Genomic DNA, 20794 nt, shown 5'->3' with positions numbered 1-20794 from the left:
GAGATAATAACTCAACAACAAGCTCAAAGGATCTCATGGAAATCGATGTTGACTTCCTTACATAAATACGAAAATATTTACTTTGTGGGAATACGTAGCTCCCATATAATCTTTTAAAGAACATGAATTACGCTCTTACTTTTACTTAGCTCAATGCTGAAGTCTTAAAATAAGTTTAAAAAAATGTGTAAAAGGCTTTTAAATTGACTCTAAGAATTGGATCTAAACTTCTGTTGAATTTGAGTTTATGGATTGAAGGTTATGGTTCATGTGTACGAATGATTTCTAGATGATTAGAAGTCATTTAGAGTAGTTTGAATTGATAGAAAGAGTTATTACACTTTAGAATGACAGAAACAGGCTAATTAATTAAAAACAGGCAGGCATATCGAGCGCATTGCTAGAATGATGCACTAGCCCCAAAGTTCTAGGAATCAATTTTTGCTCATTGCAGGTGTATCAGTGACGCGTCGCACCAGTTTTCCCCCCAGGTAAACCGGACAAAATTTTCCTCTCATTTTTTGACGATAATTCAATTCAAATCGATTTTATTCTCAATCACTCTTTAGATTCAGATAACCAAAACATGTACACAATAATCTAATTAAAAAAACCTCAAATAGTAGATGTGAATATCTCAAGAAACACATCAATATCAGTAGTATTCAAGAACGAAAGCTATTTCAAGAACACACATCAAGAATATCGAACTTTCAATCTTTTTAGGATGAATTCACACTAAAATATACACGTTTGGGGTGTGGGTGAACGAACTCAACACTATGTGAATTAACATACCTCGTAGTATTGAGTACTTGGATAAATCTACAATCAACTCACATGCATCGTACGATTGAGTACTTGGCAAAATCCATAATTAATTCCTCAGGAAATCGTCGAAATCTTGACTTTTCACTTCTTTTCTTCTCTTGAGTTCTTTTCTCTCAAACCCTAGCGTGAAATTTTAGTGCGTAAACTGAACAATTAAGTTTAGACCCCTAATAAAGTACATAAACGAATAAATCTAATTGGATAAGGAAAAGAGCAAAATACCTTTCTCAAAATCGGGTGACTTTCCTTATTCAGACAACCCAACATCGAACGGGGATATCTCCTTCAGACGAATTCAAAAACTAGAAAACTTTGTGCCATTGGAAATATAATTCTAATAAATTCCATTTAATATCTTTTAGCTCACCTAAAACATCCTGTGTGCTGAGAGTTATGGTCCTTTGAAGTTGACCCAAGACTCATACTCAACATAACTTGCCAAATTTTAGATTTTCATTATTTCAAAAAATGGTTTCATTCAATTTCTAGTTTCTTTCTAAGGTGGGATGTTACAATATCTCCTCCTTGGGGTTATTCGTCCTCGATTAATATCCTCTAAGTAAGCTAAAGGTGTAACTTGTACCATTCAAGACAAACACCTAACAAGCAAATCTAACACATTTATTAAAGAGTACTAGGAAGATAATTAGCACCTTGATATTGAATTTCTGCATGCCGAAATAGATATGGTTATACCTTCTTCATATCTTCCTCAGCCTCCCATGTAGCTTCCTCAACAAACTGATTCCTCCATAGGACCTTTACTTATGCTACCTCCTTGGTTCTCAACTTGTGAATCTGATGATCTAATATCTGAACGGGAATCTCCTTTTAAGATACACTATCTTTAATACCAATATCTTCAATCGGTATGATAAGTGAAGTATCGCCCGTACAACTTTCACATGGAAATGTAAAATGCCGTATGGACTGCTTCTAAATCTTGTGGTAGCTCCAACTCATGAACTACATTGCCGATCCTTTTAAATATTCTATAAGGACCAATATACTGGGGCCTACACATTCTCTTCTTACCTAACTCGTAACACCCTTCATGGGTGAAACCTTCAAGTATACCCAATCATCTACTTAAAATTCTAAGTATCTTCTCCTATCATCAATGGAGGATTTCTGACGACTCTGCACCGTTTTCAACCTCTCTTCAATAAATTTCACTTTCTCCATAGCTTGATAAACTATGTTTTGTCCTATCACCCCAGCTTCACAAACCTCAAACAATCCAATAAGAGATCTGCATATTCTCCCATAAAGAGGCTCATACGGAGCCATTTAGATGCTAGAATGGTAACTATTGTCGTAAGTAAACTCAATGAGAGGTTGGTAATCATACCAATTACCTTTTAAATCAATCACACAATCCATCAACATCTTCTAAAGTATGAATAGTGCACTCTGCATGACAATCTTTCAAGGGATGAAACGATGTACTCAAGTTCACCGTTGAACCCAAGCCTTTCTAGAATGACTTCCAAAATTGTGGATCAAATTGGGCACCTTTATTTTGAAATAGACATTAGAACTCCATAAAGTACTACTACCTCTTGCAGATATAACTTGGCCTAATCCTCTGAATCAGTAGTCTTTACCGGCACAAAGTGGACTGATTTGTTGATTTAATCGACAATCTATCAAATGGAATAATATTGTCAGCAAGACCGCGATAAGCTAATAATAAAATGCATATTGATCATTGTCACGAACAAAGAGCACCCGCATGTTGTACCACAACGTACATGACCCCGAAAGGGTCTCATACAAGCCCTTAGACTAATCATAACATAAGACCATAGAAAATATCAAGGAATTTACATCTTTTAAGATGTACAATCGAAGTTATTTTCATACTTAGCAAATGGAAGCCTTTTCTAACTCTTTTGCCTCAATCATCTAACTTGACATGAATATAGAGCTTTGGGACGCAAAACCCATAAAAATTCTTAAAACATAAAAGTAAATAACGAAAGAAGGTAGTAGGTTCGTCCTCAAAACTATGAGGACTCACCAAGTCTTCAGTCTTCCTTAGCTCCTTAAAACTCTGGCTTGCAATAGCCACTCAAATCTGCAACCCTGCATTTGGTTAGAATGTAGAAAGATGTGTTCGTACAAAGGTACTAAGTATGAGAGCTAGCAAAACATCGTCAAAGCATCTCAACTGGTTAGTCCACATAAGACATAAGCATGAGAGACAATAACATGGTGATATAATAATCATCATAATCATAGAATAGTCACCAACATAAGCTTCATATGAACATAACTCAACATAAGACTTAGTTAATGACCATAGGAGATAAGTCATAATCAAATAAACATAATTGACCATTAGTTATCCTTTTCATGATAACACCATTCTCAAGTAACTTCAAAGGCATACAAGTGCAAAGAAAGAATAGCATCCGATAATACTACCCAAGCCAACCATCACTTTTTCGTCATCTTAATAATAGTCTAAAATAAGTTTTTCTACCATAAGAGAACCATACTTTTAAGTAACCCCAAGACACTTGTTCAATGTATAAAAGGCATCCCATAGTACTCTTCACACTAAGAATATCCTTGAAATCATCTAAGTCATATTTACCCTCCTTTTGGTCTTACTAAAAGCTTACTTCATAAAGACAAGAGAACTACCACCTTAGTCCATCATATCTAGGAAGGAAACTATTTCAACAACCCAAGATAAGTCACACTACATAAGAGATTTCTTCACAACTAGCATCAAGTAATACTTGTACCATGTATGGATAACATACCATACTACTGCCAACACTAAGTAATTTTTTATACCATCATGAATGTTCAGTGTTGGGGACTAATCCTTGTATTCGATTTAAAATTTTCAAGGCTACCAAGGAATAACCCTCTAAAAGGCTACGCTAAGCTAATAATAAACTAACATGACCTTTTTTATGCTAAGTCAAGCTACCATGGAGACATACTATCATACTAGTCCAAATTATCACAGGAATAACCCTCTAATAGGCTAACACGTGCTTTCTTATTTTTTATTATAACTAGGTTAAGCTAAGCTAACTACCTTGGAAGACACTCTATCATGCAAATCCAACCTATCTAGGAAATGTACAAGTGCCCTATCCTAGCTAGCATGAAATAGTTCTAACCAACTAAGCCATATTATCGTTACAAGTGTACTTGATTAGAAATGAAAGCTATCCATAGGGAAGTATGATTCTCAACCCTACGATATCATTAGGAGAGTATGAGTACTCAGTCCCAAGCTACCATGCCTATTCTAACTCATGATATCCTTGAAATGCACCTTGCATGCAAGTCAAGCTACTATTAGGAGAGTATAAGTCCTCTATCCCAAGGCTACCATGAAAATGTCTTGGCCGAACCAACTCAAGATACCATGAATGAATCCTAACAATTCTAGTTCAAGCTATCAATAGCACAATATAAATCCTTAATCCTATGCTACAATGATTACTACTAACTCATGCTACCATGTCATGCATTGTACAATGCTAGGTCAAGATATCCTAAGGAGAGTAAAGATCCTCAATCCTAAGCTACCATGACTACTACTAACTTATTCTACAATGACATTCATTCTAAAATGCTAGGTAAACCTATCACTTAGGAGAGTATAGATCTGTAATCCTAGGCTACCATGGCTACTACTAACAAATGATACCATGACATGCATTCTTCACTGCTAGGTCAAGCTATCCCTTAGTAGAGTATAGACTCCTACATCTTTAGCTATCAAACTTTTTTATTCTACTAAGACAAGATATACATAAAGGAAAGACAAGCCTCAACTTCAAGCTATCCTATCTTGGTTTTGATTTGCCAAGTCAAGCTACACATGAAGGAATTATATATCACAACTTCAAGTTATTTTAGTCTAACATGCTTTGATTCGTTTTAGGTTATTAAGTCAATCTAGAATCCTTCTATGTGAGAGTATTGTCTTCACCTAGCTTGTTCGTGTCTAAGTGAATAAAAGAAAGAGGATACTCAAACAAGATCACCTCGTGTTGGTTTAATGATTATATGATGTTTTCATGTGAATTCCTCGATGAAGCATAATCTAAGTTGATGAAGGTGATCATTGTGGGTTTAGGCCATTAGTGGCAATGTTGAAAGTTCTAAATTGATCTTGTTAATTAAATTTATTTGAATACTAATTGATTATAGTTAGGACCATCTAAAAATGAATTGAACTAGGTTTGATTGAATAGGAAGGATCTTGTCACGATCTAAGAGCACCCCCAAGTCGTAATAAGTGGTACTTGACCCCAAAGGCGTCTCATACAAGCGCTTAGCATAATCATAACATAAGACTATAGAAAATATAGAGGAATATAAAACTTTTAAGATATACAATCCAAGTCATTTTCATAAATCGCCAATGGATGTCTTTCCAAACTGTTTTATCTCAAACCGTCTAACTTGACATGAATATAAAGCTTTAGGACGCGGCCCATACAGTCTTTAAATATAAAAGTAAATGCCATAAGAAAGGTAATAGGTTTTTCGTCGAAACTATGATGACTCACTAAGCTTTCAATCTTCCTTAGCTCCTCGAAACTCTACCATCCAATAGCCACTCAATGCTCCAACCCCACATTTTGTTATAATTTACGCAATATGCGTTTGTACAAAGGTACTAAGTATGAATGCTAGGAAAACATCATAAGATTATCTCAAATAGTTAGTTAACATATACAGAAGCATATGAGACAATAACATGGTCATAACATAATCATCATAAATATAGCATAGTCTCCAACATAAGCTTCATATGAACATAAGTCAACATAAGACATACCTAATGAGCATAAGATATAAGTCATAATCATATCAACATAATTCGCCCTTGGTCATCCATTTCAATATAACACCATTCTCAAGTAACTTCAAAAGAGAAAAGTTCAAAGCAAGAATAACAACCCATAATACTACCTAAGACAAGTATCGTTTTTTGGTCATCTTATTCATAGTTTACATGCATGGTTAAGTCATAAATCTTTATACCATAATAGCACCATAATTCTAAATAACCCCAATTTACACAAGTGGAATGTATAAAAGTCATCCCATACAAACTTTTATACTTAGCACAACCTTGAAATCATCTTAGTCATATTTACCCTCATTTTGGTCTTACAAAAAGCTTACTTCATAAATACAAGGGAACTACCACCTTAGTCCATCATATCTTTGAAGGAAACTATTGCAAAAACTCAAGCTAAGAAGTACTACATAAGGGAACCTTTAACAATTAGCCTCAAGTCATACTTGTGCCATGTATTGATTTCATCTCATACTACTATCCACACTAAGTACTTCTTTAGACTATCATGAATGTTCACTAGTTGGGGTCATATCCCTCTATTTTATTTACCCTTTTCAAGGCTACCAAGGAATTACCCTCTAATAGGCTATACCAAGCTATTAATCTACTAACATTACCTTTCTGTGTTAAGTCAAGCTAACATGGAGACATATTGCCAGACTAGTTGAAGCTGTGCAAGGAATAACCGTCTAATAGGCTAGACCATAATATGTTCTTTTCTAGCATATCTAGGTTAAGCTAAGATAACTACCTTTGAAGACACTCTATGATGCAGATACAAGCTATTCTAGGAAAGGTACAAGTGACGTATCTAGATACCATGAAATAGTTTGAAACCAACTAAGTCATGCTATCCTTAAAAGTGTATTAGAATATAAATGCACGCTCTTCGTTGGGGAGTATAATTATCAACCCTAAGATATTCCTAGAAGAGTATAAGTTCTCAATCCCAAGCTACCATGACTAATATAACTCATGCTATCCTTGAAATACACCTTGCATGCAAGTCAAGATGCCCTTAGGAGAGTATAAGTTCTCTATCCCAAAACTACCATGAAATGGTCTTGCCAAACAAAATCAATCTACCATGAATGCATCCTAACAATGCTAGTTCAAGCTACCCATATGAGAGTATACATCCTTAATCCTAGGCTACCATGACTACTACTAACTCATGCTACCATGACATGCATTCTACAATGCTAGGTAAAGCTATCTCTTAGGAGAGTATAGATCCTAAATCCTATGCTACCATGACTACTACTAAGTCATGCTACCATGACATGCATCAAGCTATCCCTTAGTAGAATATAGATCCTCCATCCAAATCAACCTTGGTCTTATTCTACTAAGCCAAGATCTACATGAAGGAAAAATAAGATTCAAATTCAAGTTATCCTATATTGGTTTTGACTTGCTATGTTAAGCTACATATGAAGGAATCATATATCACGACTTCAGGCACTTTGCAACAAACTCATCAATACTTTCTTCATACTATTCCTCCAGTATATTTCTCTCATATCATGATACTTTTTTGTGGAATCGATATAGATAGAATATCTGGAGCTAAGAGCTTCCTCCAAGATCATTTTTTGGAGTTCATAAACACTTGGTACACTCAACCTACCTTGATACCTCAATAAACTATCTCATCCTTGTTCAAAAGCCATTACTCTTTTCTTATGAACATTTGCCTTCAATTGAATCAATATAGAATCTTGGTTTTGTTTTTCTCTCACTTCTGACACTAATTATGATTCAACCCCATTCATCACAACTACTCATCTTTTTGTGGAATCCATTTGTCGAACTCTTTATAGTGCAAGTCTATACACATCTTTGGGCTAACTCTCTCTTTTCTTAGTCAATATAGGTTGTACTACCCATCGATAACATGCTTAAATCATCAACAACAAGATTAGCATTACTTGAGTGATATGGAATACTCATGTCATAATCATTGAGTAACTCTAACCACCTCCTCTGTTTGAGAATAAGTTCTTTCTCAATAAAAACATATAAAAGGCTTTTTTATTGGTGAGCACATCACATGAACACCATAAAGATAATGGTACCATATTTTCAAAGCAAATACTACGACAACCAACTCTTGATCATGGGTTTGGTAATTATTCTCGTGAACTTTAAGATGTCTGGAGGCATAAACTATAACTTTACCATTCAGCATTAACACACAATCCAATCCAACTTCTGATGCATCACAATACAAAACAAAACCTTGCATACCCTCTTGTAAGGTAAATCCTGGGGTACTAGTCAACCACTTTTTTTAATTCTTGAAAGATTTTCTCAAAAGACTCAAACCATTGAAATTTAACTGTTTTCAATGTAAACTTAGTCAAAGGATCTGAAATAGATTAGAACCCCTCAATAAACCTTTTATGATATCTAACCAAACGTATTAAACTTCTAATATTTGTTGTAGATGTGGGTCTAGGCCAATTTTGCACTCCCTCTAATTTTTGAGTATCAACCTGAATTCCATCACTGGAAACAATTTGATGCAAGAATGCCACATAATCAAGCCAAAACTCTAACTTAAAAAAATTGGCATACAACTCTCTATCATTTAGAGTTTGGAGAAGTATTTGAGATGATTAGCATGATCTTCCTCTTTCCTTGAATAGATTAGAATTTCATCAATAAATACCTTAACAAACATATCAAAATAAGGTTTGAATACCTAGTCTAAACGGTCCATGAATGTTGCAGGAGTGTTTGTCAAACAAAAGGACATAACTAGGAACTCAATGAACATAACGAGTCCTAAAATCTTACTTAGGTATATTACTTTGTCTTACTCTTAACTGATTATAGAAAGATGTCATGTCTATTTTTGAAAAACAAGTGGCACCCAGAAGTTGATGAAAAATATCATCAATTCTCGAAAAAAGATACCTATTTTTATAGTAACCTTGTTCAACTGGAGGTAATATATACACATTTTAAGGGATCTATCTTTCTTCCTCACAAATAAGACAGGAGAACCACAAGATGAGACACTTATACGAACAAAACCTTTCTCAAAAATATATTTTAGATACTCTTTTAACTATTAAAACTATGATGGTTCCATTCTATGTGGATGAATGGAGATATAAAGAGCACTGGGAAGAATATTTATACCAAAGTTTATTTCTCACTCTCGAAAGGACTCTTGGAAGATCATCTAGAAAGACTTCAGAAAACTCTTTACTACTAGAACCGACGTAACAAAATGTGTCTAAACATTAGAATCATTAACTTGAACTAACTGATAGAGACCCCTTGAATACTAAGATCCTCTTCGAAATCTATTAAATGAAAAAACCCTTAGGCACTGCTGAAGTACTCATCCATGCCTAGACTTGGTCATGATAAAACTTGTCAGGACCCTCAAAATTAACTAGGATAATCTAGAGCCTCATATTTGCATTAAGAGTTTATAAGTTTTTTATAAGGTGTGTCATAAATTTTGATGGTTTGTTTGATGAGGTCTGAGGTCAAACTTCAAAAGACGACCAAGACGTCTGGAAACTAGTTGTTTGTGTGCTAGCGTGCCTTCATATGTTTGCCTTGCTTTGAAGTGTTGTTTGGAGTCTAAATTATAGGGGTACCGTAGTATGTATAAGGTCGTGTTTAGGGCTAAAACGTCTGTGAACGAATCCATAACTACCACCCTAAGGGTCTCTGAGGAGGACCAATACATTGGCCAAAAACTCCCAAAATAGTGTCAAACCACGCCCTTAGTTGACGCTCTATAGACTAATGACGCCCCGTCGAATAGGGGAGTGGATCCAAAATTAGTTTTGGGAGCTTAGCTCCCAAATGAGGGGCCTCATTCATAAACCACAGTATGTAGGACGACCACGTCAACCCATCCACAGTCCGTGGATGGGGCCGTCGGTTGGACCTGCAACTTACTGTCTAGATACAACCAAGTGAGGGGTGAATGTTCCAATTAAAAGATGGATGGTTATTTTACCTATTTTGGGTTAATTTGAGTTAGTTAATAAAAATGAAACCTCAAATTATAATTCATTCTTCAACTAAAAACCTTTCCCTCCAAAATAAGATTCTCCATAGAACTTCATTGGAAACCAAGTTCAAGATAAAGCTAGGGGATGGATTCCAAGTACTTTGTTATCAAAATTTAGTGGTATTTTATTGTAATAAAGTATGTTAACCCTTGATCCTTGGATAAGCTTTCATCTAATGAGTTGTACTTTATCTTTTCCAATGTGATTCTAAGATCAAAATTCCTAACATTCAATCTGAGTATGGGTTCATTGTCAAAAGGTTTTCAAAATCATTCTAATGATGAATTTATGGTTAAAAAATGTTTTTATGATGATTTTAAATTTAATTCCTTGAAGAACACATGATTTCCTTAATCTCTCAATTTATCCTATAAAGTACGTCTTGTGATCTTGATTAGATGTTAATTGAATTGTGATGTATTATTTAATGATATTTGTACCTATATCTATTGATTATGAATTTTTGATTATTTATATATGCTCATCATGGATTGAAGGATTTGTGAGTTCACCTAAATCCTAGTCTATAGTATTGGGACTAACATTGTATGTTTTGTCCTTTTATCGTGGCGGTGTTTACTTTCTTGTCCATCTATACATGTTGTGATCATGGCCATGAGGGAATTATATTTAATGTTAATTGTGGTTATGATTATCATGAGAGTTAAAGTGTTCCATGAAGGTTTTGTGTAGTCTTAATTCTAATATCACGATCTAGGGGTATTGATAAGGTAAAGAATAATGTGAATGATGATGTTAGGGTAAGGTATGGACTACATGCTTGGTATTGAATAATACTACTGTAGAATGAACCCTACCTATTTAACCCTATATTAATGAGTGATATTATGCATGTTAGGAAACTCATATTCAACTGTTGAATGTGTTCTTGTCTCCTATGATGTACTGTGGGTGTGTGGTCTATAGTCCCTAATGCTCTATAAGTTAGTTGTTCATAACTTGAGGGATATGGTATATGTGTTGTGATCCTTTGGAGGATGGTTCCTCAATAACTAGGTGGTTTCTCTTATGTGATCATGATGATCAATATGTACACACACACTTCTCATGCATAACTATGAGTATGATATGTTCATGGTGTCAATTGAAATGATGATTCTCATATGTACCTTTATCTTTTAGTCGGCATGTAAATTATTTTACTAATGAAGTGTGATCATGTGTTGTCTAAATGTGTTTATGTGAAAGGCATCCTCATATATGTAAATATACACATATATGACTATGAATGAAGCATGTTAATGATAATCTAGTGAATGAGAGTCTCTTGGATGGTTTCCTTAATTGTACTCTATTATATACTATGTTATGATTATGTGAAATGATATTCTCACATAATGTAGATTTTATGTAAAGATATTCTGATCATTAATCTTTGAGCTATGTGTATATATATAAAGAGTTAATCTGCCATGGCCTATATAATGATAAAATGTTTAATAAAGACTTAAAGGATTTTTAGAAAGGGAAAGTTAGCCTAGCACCACGTTAACTTGACAAGGAGAAGTGTCCTCCCCAAAAGGAAGGTACATTAACCAAATGTTATGTCTCTTCCCGAAATGAAGGTAGGTTCACCAAATGTGGTGTCTCATCCCAAAAGAAAGGTAGGTTAACCAAATGTTCTCATGAGGTTGAAACTCTAATGTTAATTAGCATGAAGAGGGTTTCTAGTAACAGCCTCCTAGTTCCTTAGCTATGTGCCCCCATAGGAATCTTAGCAAGTGGATCAACCTAGATGTTATTATTATGTATATATCCTACCTTGGCAAGTAGGATGCCCTCTTTTTTGTGTGATGGGTTGACACTGGATTCCATGTTTAGCTCACATAGTCTAGTGTCGTTTTACGCAAAGTTTCCCGAATGTAAATGAACAATGGAAGTAAGATGATGAACACGAACTAGGAATACCTAAGGGATGTTGCTTAGTGTATGTAAGAGAATGGGACTTTACCTATACATTACTCAAGTAGCTCTTGAAGGGAATTCTAGGAAGGAGTTTTATATGTATATGTGTATGCATATGTATCTTATGCATGACATTATGGTGTTAACCTACTTTTTACAATGATATGCATAGTGTTGGTCTTATTGTGTCTACAAGATGAAGGTATTACTTAGTATGCCTGTGTTGTATATACTTGTCATGTTGATTTATAAAGTAAGAGGCAATGGTTGTGCTCTCCTTGTTGGTTTACATGGTATGAGTGAGGTCATGAGGCTTCACTTATACATGGCACTAGTATACATAGATTGGGATTATAGGTAAGGTCTTATGGTGAGGTTTTGATGAAATGAACTCTAAATATACAATGTTGACTATTGTTTTATTATGATGATATTGGTAGTATTGGTTTGCATGTTGTCGTGAAATATGCCCAAAGACCAGATGGGTTATGACTATGATGTGATAAGTGGACGAGTTGTTATATGAGGTGTATCTCGATGTTGGTCTTATATCTAAGGTTAAATGCATGTGTTGTATCTTGTTGATATGATGTGCCTAAGTCTACGTTGACTTCATAGGAACACTTGGTGTGAGTAGTAGAATGGGATGCTACATGCACATTGGATTAGTGTGGCTTGGGGTTGTCTTAGGTGGTGGTTCTTATGTGAAATATACGTTTCATGATATGTTATGTCTTTATGAATGTATATGCTTGAATTGAGTAAATTTGTATGAATGTTCACCTTGGTGACTTAAGGGTGATACTTTCGTATGAATGGTGGAATGGGACACTACTCATGCATTGCACTATGTATTACTCAATGGTTGCTTTGAGTGGAGGAGTTTAAGTAAAAATAAAGATAATTCTATGAATATGTTAAACATGCCTTAAATGTGATATATGGATTTTTATTTTGTTGTGAATAGTATCCCTGTCTAAGATAATGTATGTGAACGATTTTGTACCAATTGTATCAAAAGTCTATGAAGTTTTACTATAAAGGCATGATGTATGCTTTCTAAATAAATGTCTTTCATAAATCATATTTTTGCATTGTTAGCATACTTAGTACAGCCTTGTACTATCACCTTTCTTCTTCGTCATGTTACACAAAATGTAGGTAGTGATGGCTAGAGGATCATTCGTAGAATTAAGAGCTTGGATTTCTATTCCCAAGTTCAAGTGTGTCTTTAATGATTCAAAGGTCTTCATGGCAAGAGTTGAAATTAAGTTCATGTAATAGTATTGATTATTTATTTATGTTGTTAAGGGTCGTTTCCTATAATATTATATTCTAATGGAGTTGTGCCTTAAGATGTCAAGACAAACTTAGTGTCTTAACTATGTACTTATAGTTTTAAATGAAGTGATGTTTTTGAATTATGTTGTGCTATGAAAAGTTTTAAATTTTCTTCTAATTTTATGACAATGAGATGAAAGATCTCTAAGGGCTTGTATAAGACCTCTGAGAGGTCAAGTTCGTCGTGTTGCTTCTAGGGGGTGCTCCCAGGTCGTGACAAACTTGTCAGGTTTTGAGGTTGCAAATAAGTGTGTTTAGGGTCCAAACTCTCATAATGTCACGTCTAGTAGAGTCTTGTTCATCGGTGTGAGTCATGACATATATATGAGAGAGAGGTTATACGACGATAGAAGTTTCACTTTCTTCGTTACTCTTTTGTCTTGCCATAGAGCTTAACTCTATATGTACTCTTTCATCTATTTTCTTGTCCGGTGGACTTTTAGATGTGATTTCTTGGAAGGGATAATATCTCAATGCAAGAGAGATAAAAGGTGAGTTTTGATTCTTATTATGGTTTTATGACTAGATGAGTACATGAGAAGGTGGATTCGGAATATTTTCATCTGATTCCATTTATGGCTATATGTGACCTATGAGATGTGAGATACTATGTTTTGATGTAATTCGTATATGATAAGAGTTGTAATGGTTGAATGAAGTCGTTTTTTGAATGATAGGTTGATTTATGGTTATGAGTAATGATAGTAGAAAGTTATGTTGTAGACTTGAAAAATTTTTAATGAATGAGATATATGTATAGTCTGAATGGAACGTTGGCCTTTTTATATGAGTAATACTTCATAGTTGTCCTTATGTGGTTTGGAGTCTTTTGTATAGTCTTGCTACTAAGAAGGGAAGGTAATGTGTTTACCTTGTAAGGAAATTGTGAAGTATGCTAGTTAATAGGAGACCCGTGTGACTAACTAATTAGTTCCTATATGAACCTATCCTTACAGTGAGAAAAAGAGAAAATGGGGTGTTGTTCCATAAGTTGGGATTATCATTTAACTAGAAGGTTGACTTGGAGGGTCGTATATACCCCTTACATAGCTTATAGGAAGAACAAGAGAATTGATGTTGACCTACTTTGAAGAGGTTAGTTGTTTTTATGTTTGATTAAGTATGATTATCTGAGAAACGTGTTTAAATTGTACCTAGGCATGGTTGGTTGGAAGGTTCCACCAAAGGTGATGATATGGGTTGAAATGGCCTAGAAGTTACCTTGCCCTAGTCTTGGAAGAAAGAAAGAGACCTCTATGGCCAAATCTCTTCTATTTTTCCCCAAAGATTTTACCTAGAGAGGTTCATTACCCTATGTCTATAGAAAAAAAGGTAGTGGATCTTAAGAGTTCCAATATGTGTGATGTGTTTTGTTATCATCCGGGATTTCTATAGTCCTAAGTTGGAGGGAGAAGTCTTTAAAGGCTGTAAATGAGCTACCTAAGTTGATGAACTTTGTAGGATTAAATCCGGAACAACTTACCTTATTATGACTTTGTGGTTCAATATTATGAAACTATGCAATTACCATTGGTATTCATGGAGTTGTTAAGGCCTCACGAGGTTGGGTAGTATGACCTAACTTAATATTGTTAGTTTTCCTTTTGGTGATAGACTTAGAGAAATAGTGGTGCTTAAGTGGTAACTATTGGTGATGGAATTATTAAGATCCTTGTTATGAGATTATGAGTGGAATTCTCTGTGGTGCAAAAGTCATTATGAGAGGAGCATGGATGTTTAGTCTTTACTTTCCTTGACATTCGTGTTTAAGGGAACGATGTGATGAATATTTGATTATTCTTACCCCAAATGGGGAATAATTTTCATAGATCTTAAGGTTTTGAGTGAACTTAATGTTTTTACATTGAGTTTCGTAAAACTTCTCTATGTTAAGAATCACTTCCAGTGTTGGATATGAAGTGGAGAAATTTAGGTACTTGTTTGCGATCTATTTAAATCCTCACCTAATGGAGTGTGAGTAAAGATGTAGTAAGTTGTGGTTCCTTTTTAGAGTTGAATAAGCTGATGTTAAGAAGGGTTTGCATAAACATATCGCAACAGGGGGATGTTGTACTTTACTAAAAGGATTGGTAAGTCCAAGTTCTCTTGAAGGAGATAAGGTTCTCTTATATGGTATTACCCTAAGTGGGGGACGATGAGTTGAGTAGTAAGATTATTGATATCCCTATCTTTTCCTTCTATTCCTACTCAAGCTTTAAACCAAAGAGTTCCTAGTAGCTTGTTCATGTTATGGAGTCTTGCATATGAGTATAAGTTGCATGTTTTCCATATGTCATGTATGTTTTAGATGACATTATATTATGCATGTAGTGAAATATTCATATTGCATGAAAATATATGTTGATAAATTGGATGTTTCTTATGTTTTTAGGCAATTTAATAAGATAAATGTTCATTTGAATTCATGAGATGGCTTAGTGAACATCCTTGATAACACTTTTGATGTGAGAGTATCTTGGTCCCACAAGGAGGTGTTGAGTTTTCTTTACATAAGGAAAGAGGATTCCCTTTAAAAATGTGTGACTTTGTTATATAGAAAGTGTTAATATAGGCTCACTCTTGAGAAGTGATGGTGCATCTAGACAATAAAATTAATGTGTGCTGCTAAATACTACTAATTTCGTAAAAGATGCATGTTCATGAAAACTAAAGTTATGCAAGAATTTTAAATTTAGTGAAATAAATTCCTATTATTGTGATGTGCTTGGTGTGATCTACCATTTTGACTTCATGAGGAAGGGAGATGAGTATACTTTGGTTAGAACTTGAGAATTTCTCCTTAATATGAATTGACCTTTGTGAAATGCTTGTATATGAACTTTACCATGACATGTGAGTATGTTAAGGACAATCTCCTTGAACATAACTAAACATCTTAATAGTATATGTGTCCTTGATGGTAATATGTTTAAATGATAATGATTTTGTTGATATACCTTACTAATGATTTATGTGCATGTAGTATGAGGTTCTTATTAGGCACATTGGTTGTAATGATTGAGCATGCCTATGTGTTATTTAAAGTCATTGAACATTGAACTTTTGATGAGATGAAAATTAAAGATCATGTCAATATTAGGAGAAGGAAGTTCCTCCTATGAACATGAGAAATGTCTACATATGTGATTCATTAGTAGTGAAAGAATAAAATTTCTAGTTGCTTGTGTAGCATTGAGTGCATAATGGTATGAACTTTCTGTTTCTTATAAGTTAGGTGGATTGACTATTATATTATACTATGTTTGATGTTGTGAGATATTATATGGGTCATTGAGTCCTTGAAAATGATTGAAAGTATTAAGTGTCATTCCAGGAAGAATGTCCCAAGTAGGGGAAACTAGTAGTTTGTGTGATAGTGTTCCTTTGTATATTTTCCTTGTTTGAACTGTTTTTTGGAGTCTAAAATGATAGGGGGTACACTAGTATGTAGATGTTCGTGCTTAGGGTCGAAACATCCAGGAATGACTCCTCAAGTACCACCAAAAGGGTGCTTGACGAGGACCCAAGCATTGGCCAAAATTTGCCAAAATATTGTCAAATCATGACCTTGCTCGACACCCTGTAGACTGATTGACGCCTCGTCAAATGGGAGATTGGATCCACACTTAGTCGTGGGAGCTTATCCCTCAAATGAGGGTCCTCTGTCACAAAACACAACGTGTAAAAAGACCCTGTCAAACAATCCACAGTCCGTGAATGGGGCTATCATTTGGACATGCAACTTACTATCTAGACACTACCAAGTTAGGGGTGAATTGGGAAATTCACACCACGTTTCAATTAATGGATGGGAGGTTTTTTTTACCTATTTTTTGGTGTTTTATGTTAGTTAAAAACATGAAATTCCTTTATGTTAGTTAATAACATGAAATCCCAAATTAGAATTCATTTTTCTAATCAAACATTTCCCTACCAAATAAGATTCTCCCTAGAACATCATTGAAGATCAAGGTGAAGATCAAGATAGGGGATGGATTCCAAGTTCTTTCTTCTTCAAATTTCATGGGATTTTCTTGTATTAACGTATGGTAAACCTTGATCCTTGGATAACCTTTCATCTGAAAAGTTCTATCAATGATTTTCCAATGTGATTCTAAAATCAAAATTCCTAACTTTTAATCTATCTATGGGTTCAATGTCAAAAGGTTTTCAACGTCAATATTATGAGATTGATGTTTAAAGATGTTTTTAAGTTGAATTTCAAGGTAATTCCTTGAAGAACCCATGATCTCCTTAATCTCTCAATTTCACGTATAAAGTAGGTCTTGTGATCTTGATTAAATGTTAATTGATTTGTGATTAGATCGTGATGTATTGTTTAATGCTATTGTTATTTATATCTATTGATTATAAGTTGTCGAGGATTGATATATTCTGAACATGGCTTAGAGGATTGGAAAGTAACCTAAATTCTAGTCTATAGTATAGGGACTGACATTATATGGTTCAGTCCACTTATTGTGGCGGTGTTTACTTTTTTGTCTATCTATATATTTCGTTATCATGGACTGAGGGCAATACATGTAACGTGAATTGTGGTTATTACGTTCATGAGAATGAAGGTGTGCCGTGAAGGTTTTGTGTAGTCTTCAGTTCTATTATCATCATAAAGGGGTATTGATAATTTGAAGAATAATGTGAATGATGATTTTATGATAAGGTATGGTCTACATGCTTGGTTGTGAACAATACTGTTGTAGAACGACCCCTATAAATGTAACCTTATATGAACGTGTGCTTTTAGGCATGTTAGGAGTCTTCTATCAAATTGTGAATGTGTTCTTGTCTCCTATGATGTAATGTGGGTGTGTAGTCTATAGTCCCTAATGCTCTATCTGTTAGTTGTTCATGACTTGAGGGAAATTGTATATGTGTTTTGATCCTTTGAAGGCTGGTTTGCTCAATAACTAGGTGGTTGCTCTTATGTAATCATGATGACCAATATGTACACACACCTCTCATCCATAACTAAGAGTATGATATGTTCATGGTTTCAACTGAAAGGATGATTCTTTTATGCACCTTTATCTCTTATTATGCATGTAAAGTACGAGAATAATAAAGTATGATCATGTGTTGTCCAAATGTGTTTATGTTAACGACTACCTCATATATGTACACATACACATACATGAATATATAAATGAAGCATGTTAATGATAATCTAGGGAATTAGAGTCTCTTGTATGGTTTCCTTAATTGTAATCTATAGTAGACTATGTTTGATTATGTGAAAGGATATTCTCATGTGATGTAGGTTTTGATAAAAGGACATTCTCATCATTACCCTATGAGCTATGTATATGTATATAAGTAGTTAATCTCCTAAGGCTTATCTTATGAAGAAATGTTTAATAAAGATTGAAAGACTTTTCAAAACGGGAAGTTTACCTTAGACTTAGCTCGAACTTGATGAGCTTTATGACAAGCATTTTAAACTTCTATGTCGAGAAACATTACTTGAAGATTCACTCGAAGTTAATAATATTTGAAACTTGAAGAGTCTTCTTGAATTTTATGAGCTTTTCAACTTGAAGAATTAGCAGAATTTGATGATTTTAATAACATGAATTTTAGGATCAAGCATTGAGGAGCAATTTAACTTGAAACTTTGATTCAATTTAAGTAGCTTCATGACTTGAAGACTTTAGATTGAATTTGAAGAGCTTCACAACATGAAGGTTTAAATCAGATTTAATGAGCATTATGGCATGAAGATTTAACTTGAATTTTATGAGCTATGGTTATTTTTATTTGAAGACTTGACTCAAATTTAGAGAGCTTGTGCGCATGAAAATTTAGTTTGAATTTGATGAGTTAATGACATGCATTTTAAGCTCATACACTGAGGAGCATTTTTATTTAAATACTTCACTCAACTTTCAGGAGTTTGGAATCATAAAAATTTAGTTCGAGTGTGATGATTTTCATGACATGTATTTTAGTCTTGTGTGTCGATGAGTATTTTGATTTGAAAACATAGCTCAAATTTGAGGAGCTTCAGAACTAAAAAACATAGGTCGAATTTTATGAGGTTTATGACATGCATTCAAGCTCTTGCATTGATGAGAATTATGACTTATAGTTTAGGTCGTACGTCAATGAGCATGTCGACTTTCGTAGACTCTTAAATTTTGGTTTCGGATGAAAACATGTTCTCATTCTCAATGTCAGTAATATTTTCTTTGTAAAGTTCAAAGCTGGACAACTTTTAATCTCTATTTGATGTCATGTTAAGTTCCATATCATGAGAATGCATCGCATGTTCTTCAAAGATTTTAGGTTTTAGCCTTACAAAATGTAATGAACATCCCAATGCATATCTTGGATGCATATTTTGATCCTAGAAGTTTCACTTCCGCGACTTTTCTTTTAACGTTGAAACTCCTCCAATGATTCATAAAGGCAATGAATTTTTTTATCACTTCTTTGACGGGTGTTTGCAATCTCTATCATTCTCACAACATGTCTTGTGCTATAAAAGCGTGTATGGAATTATTGCTCCATTTTCTTCTTGGTATCGATGGAACAAGACTTAAGATCTATCTACCATTCCAAAGAAATTCATCTGAGGAATCTAACAAACTGCTTAAAAAGATAATAACCATATGTCCCAGTATTATTGTAAGTTTAGACAAAGTATGCCACATGTTGTTTTTGATTTCCAATGACGTCTAGAGACTGCAAGTTAGGAGGTTGATAGCTAACATGTATTTTTGCGTTATCCATTCTTAGAGAATACGACTTTACACCTGTGAGAGAAGACATGAATGTGGACTCATATTTTTCTTTTATAACCTCTTTCATGAAGTCCTTAAATTTGTCATTAGGAATCAGACCTTCGACATACACTTGAAACACCTTGCTAATTGTTTTTATTTTTGTGAAAGACTCTCTTTTGTCATGAGTTTTACGATGATTTGCACATAATTTGGTGGATTCTCTTTTCTCCATATTCTCCATCATGTTTGTTTACTTTGTAATTTGAACATCTTGACCTTTGATTTACTTTAATAGGCCTTCAACTACTTCCATCAAAATTTAAAGTTTTTCTTATGTGGTAGAAGTTTCAACCACCTTCGTGTGCATTACCATCTTAGGTAATGGGGAATAACATCAATTTTCCCAAACATGAGATGCAAACATGTTTTGTGGGGTAGGTATCGCTCTTAAGATATCATTGTTGGATGAAGCGGATTTTTTTTTATGTAGATAGGCTCAATTGGGATATAACCCTCAAGATCATTTCAGCAATTTCATTTTTTGCGACTTCTGCCGAAGACTTCAATCAGTTTGGATACAAGTAAAAGACAATGGCACATTTGATGACACTCGTGAGGCTTGTTGTCTCAAAAAAATTTTTTGGTTCCTTGTGATAACATCAATGATATTTTCCACAGTGATGCACAATTTGGATCCATTAGCTTTTGCAGATAGAAATGCAAATACGAGTACGAATGTAGTTCCAGATTTGGATGCAAATGCAGATCTTGAGTTTATATTTTTGAAAGTCATCTCGTTGTTGTTGAATGTTGATTTTGTTGAAGAGAAGAAATAACATTTAATGATTTTCCCACTAGGCGTGCCAATTTGTACGAGTCTAATGCTCATTCATGAAATACAGCAAACTGGAAAGGAAAATATCAAGCAAAAAATAGTATACTAATTTAAATTTATGTGAAGGCTACAATCTCTATGAAATCTTTAAGAAAATATATCCAATCTCCTAATTCTTCTCTTCACAGTTTTTCTTGATTTGATTGAATATTGTCGCTCAAAACATGGA

General features: G+C 34.2%; 1 long non-coding RNA gene across 2 annotated transcripts; it reads left to right on the top strand.

The window, feature by feature from the left end:
- Positions 1 to 16880: 16880 nt before the first annotated feature.
- LOC114078593 lies at positions 16881 to 20584 on the top strand. 2 transcript variants are annotated; one of them, XR_003580213.1, is made up of 2 exons: positions 16881 to 17031; positions 20221 to 20584. It is a non-coding gene; the product is annotated as an uncharacterized LOC114078593 (long non-coding RNA). The 2 variants fall into 2 exon arrangements; XR_003580212.1 differs by having other exon boundaries at positions 16881 to 17213.
- Positions 20585 to 20794: the final 210 nt, after the last annotated feature.

The sequence above is a fragment of the Solanum pennellii genome, chromosome 9 (assembly GCF_001406875.1).
Source record: "Solanum pennellii chromosome 9, SPENNV200".
Lineage (NCBI taxonomy): Eukaryota > Viridiplantae > Streptophyta > Magnoliopsida > Solanales > Solanaceae > Solanum > Solanum pennellii.
This window is presented reverse-complemented; position numbering and strand designations above follow the sequence as displayed.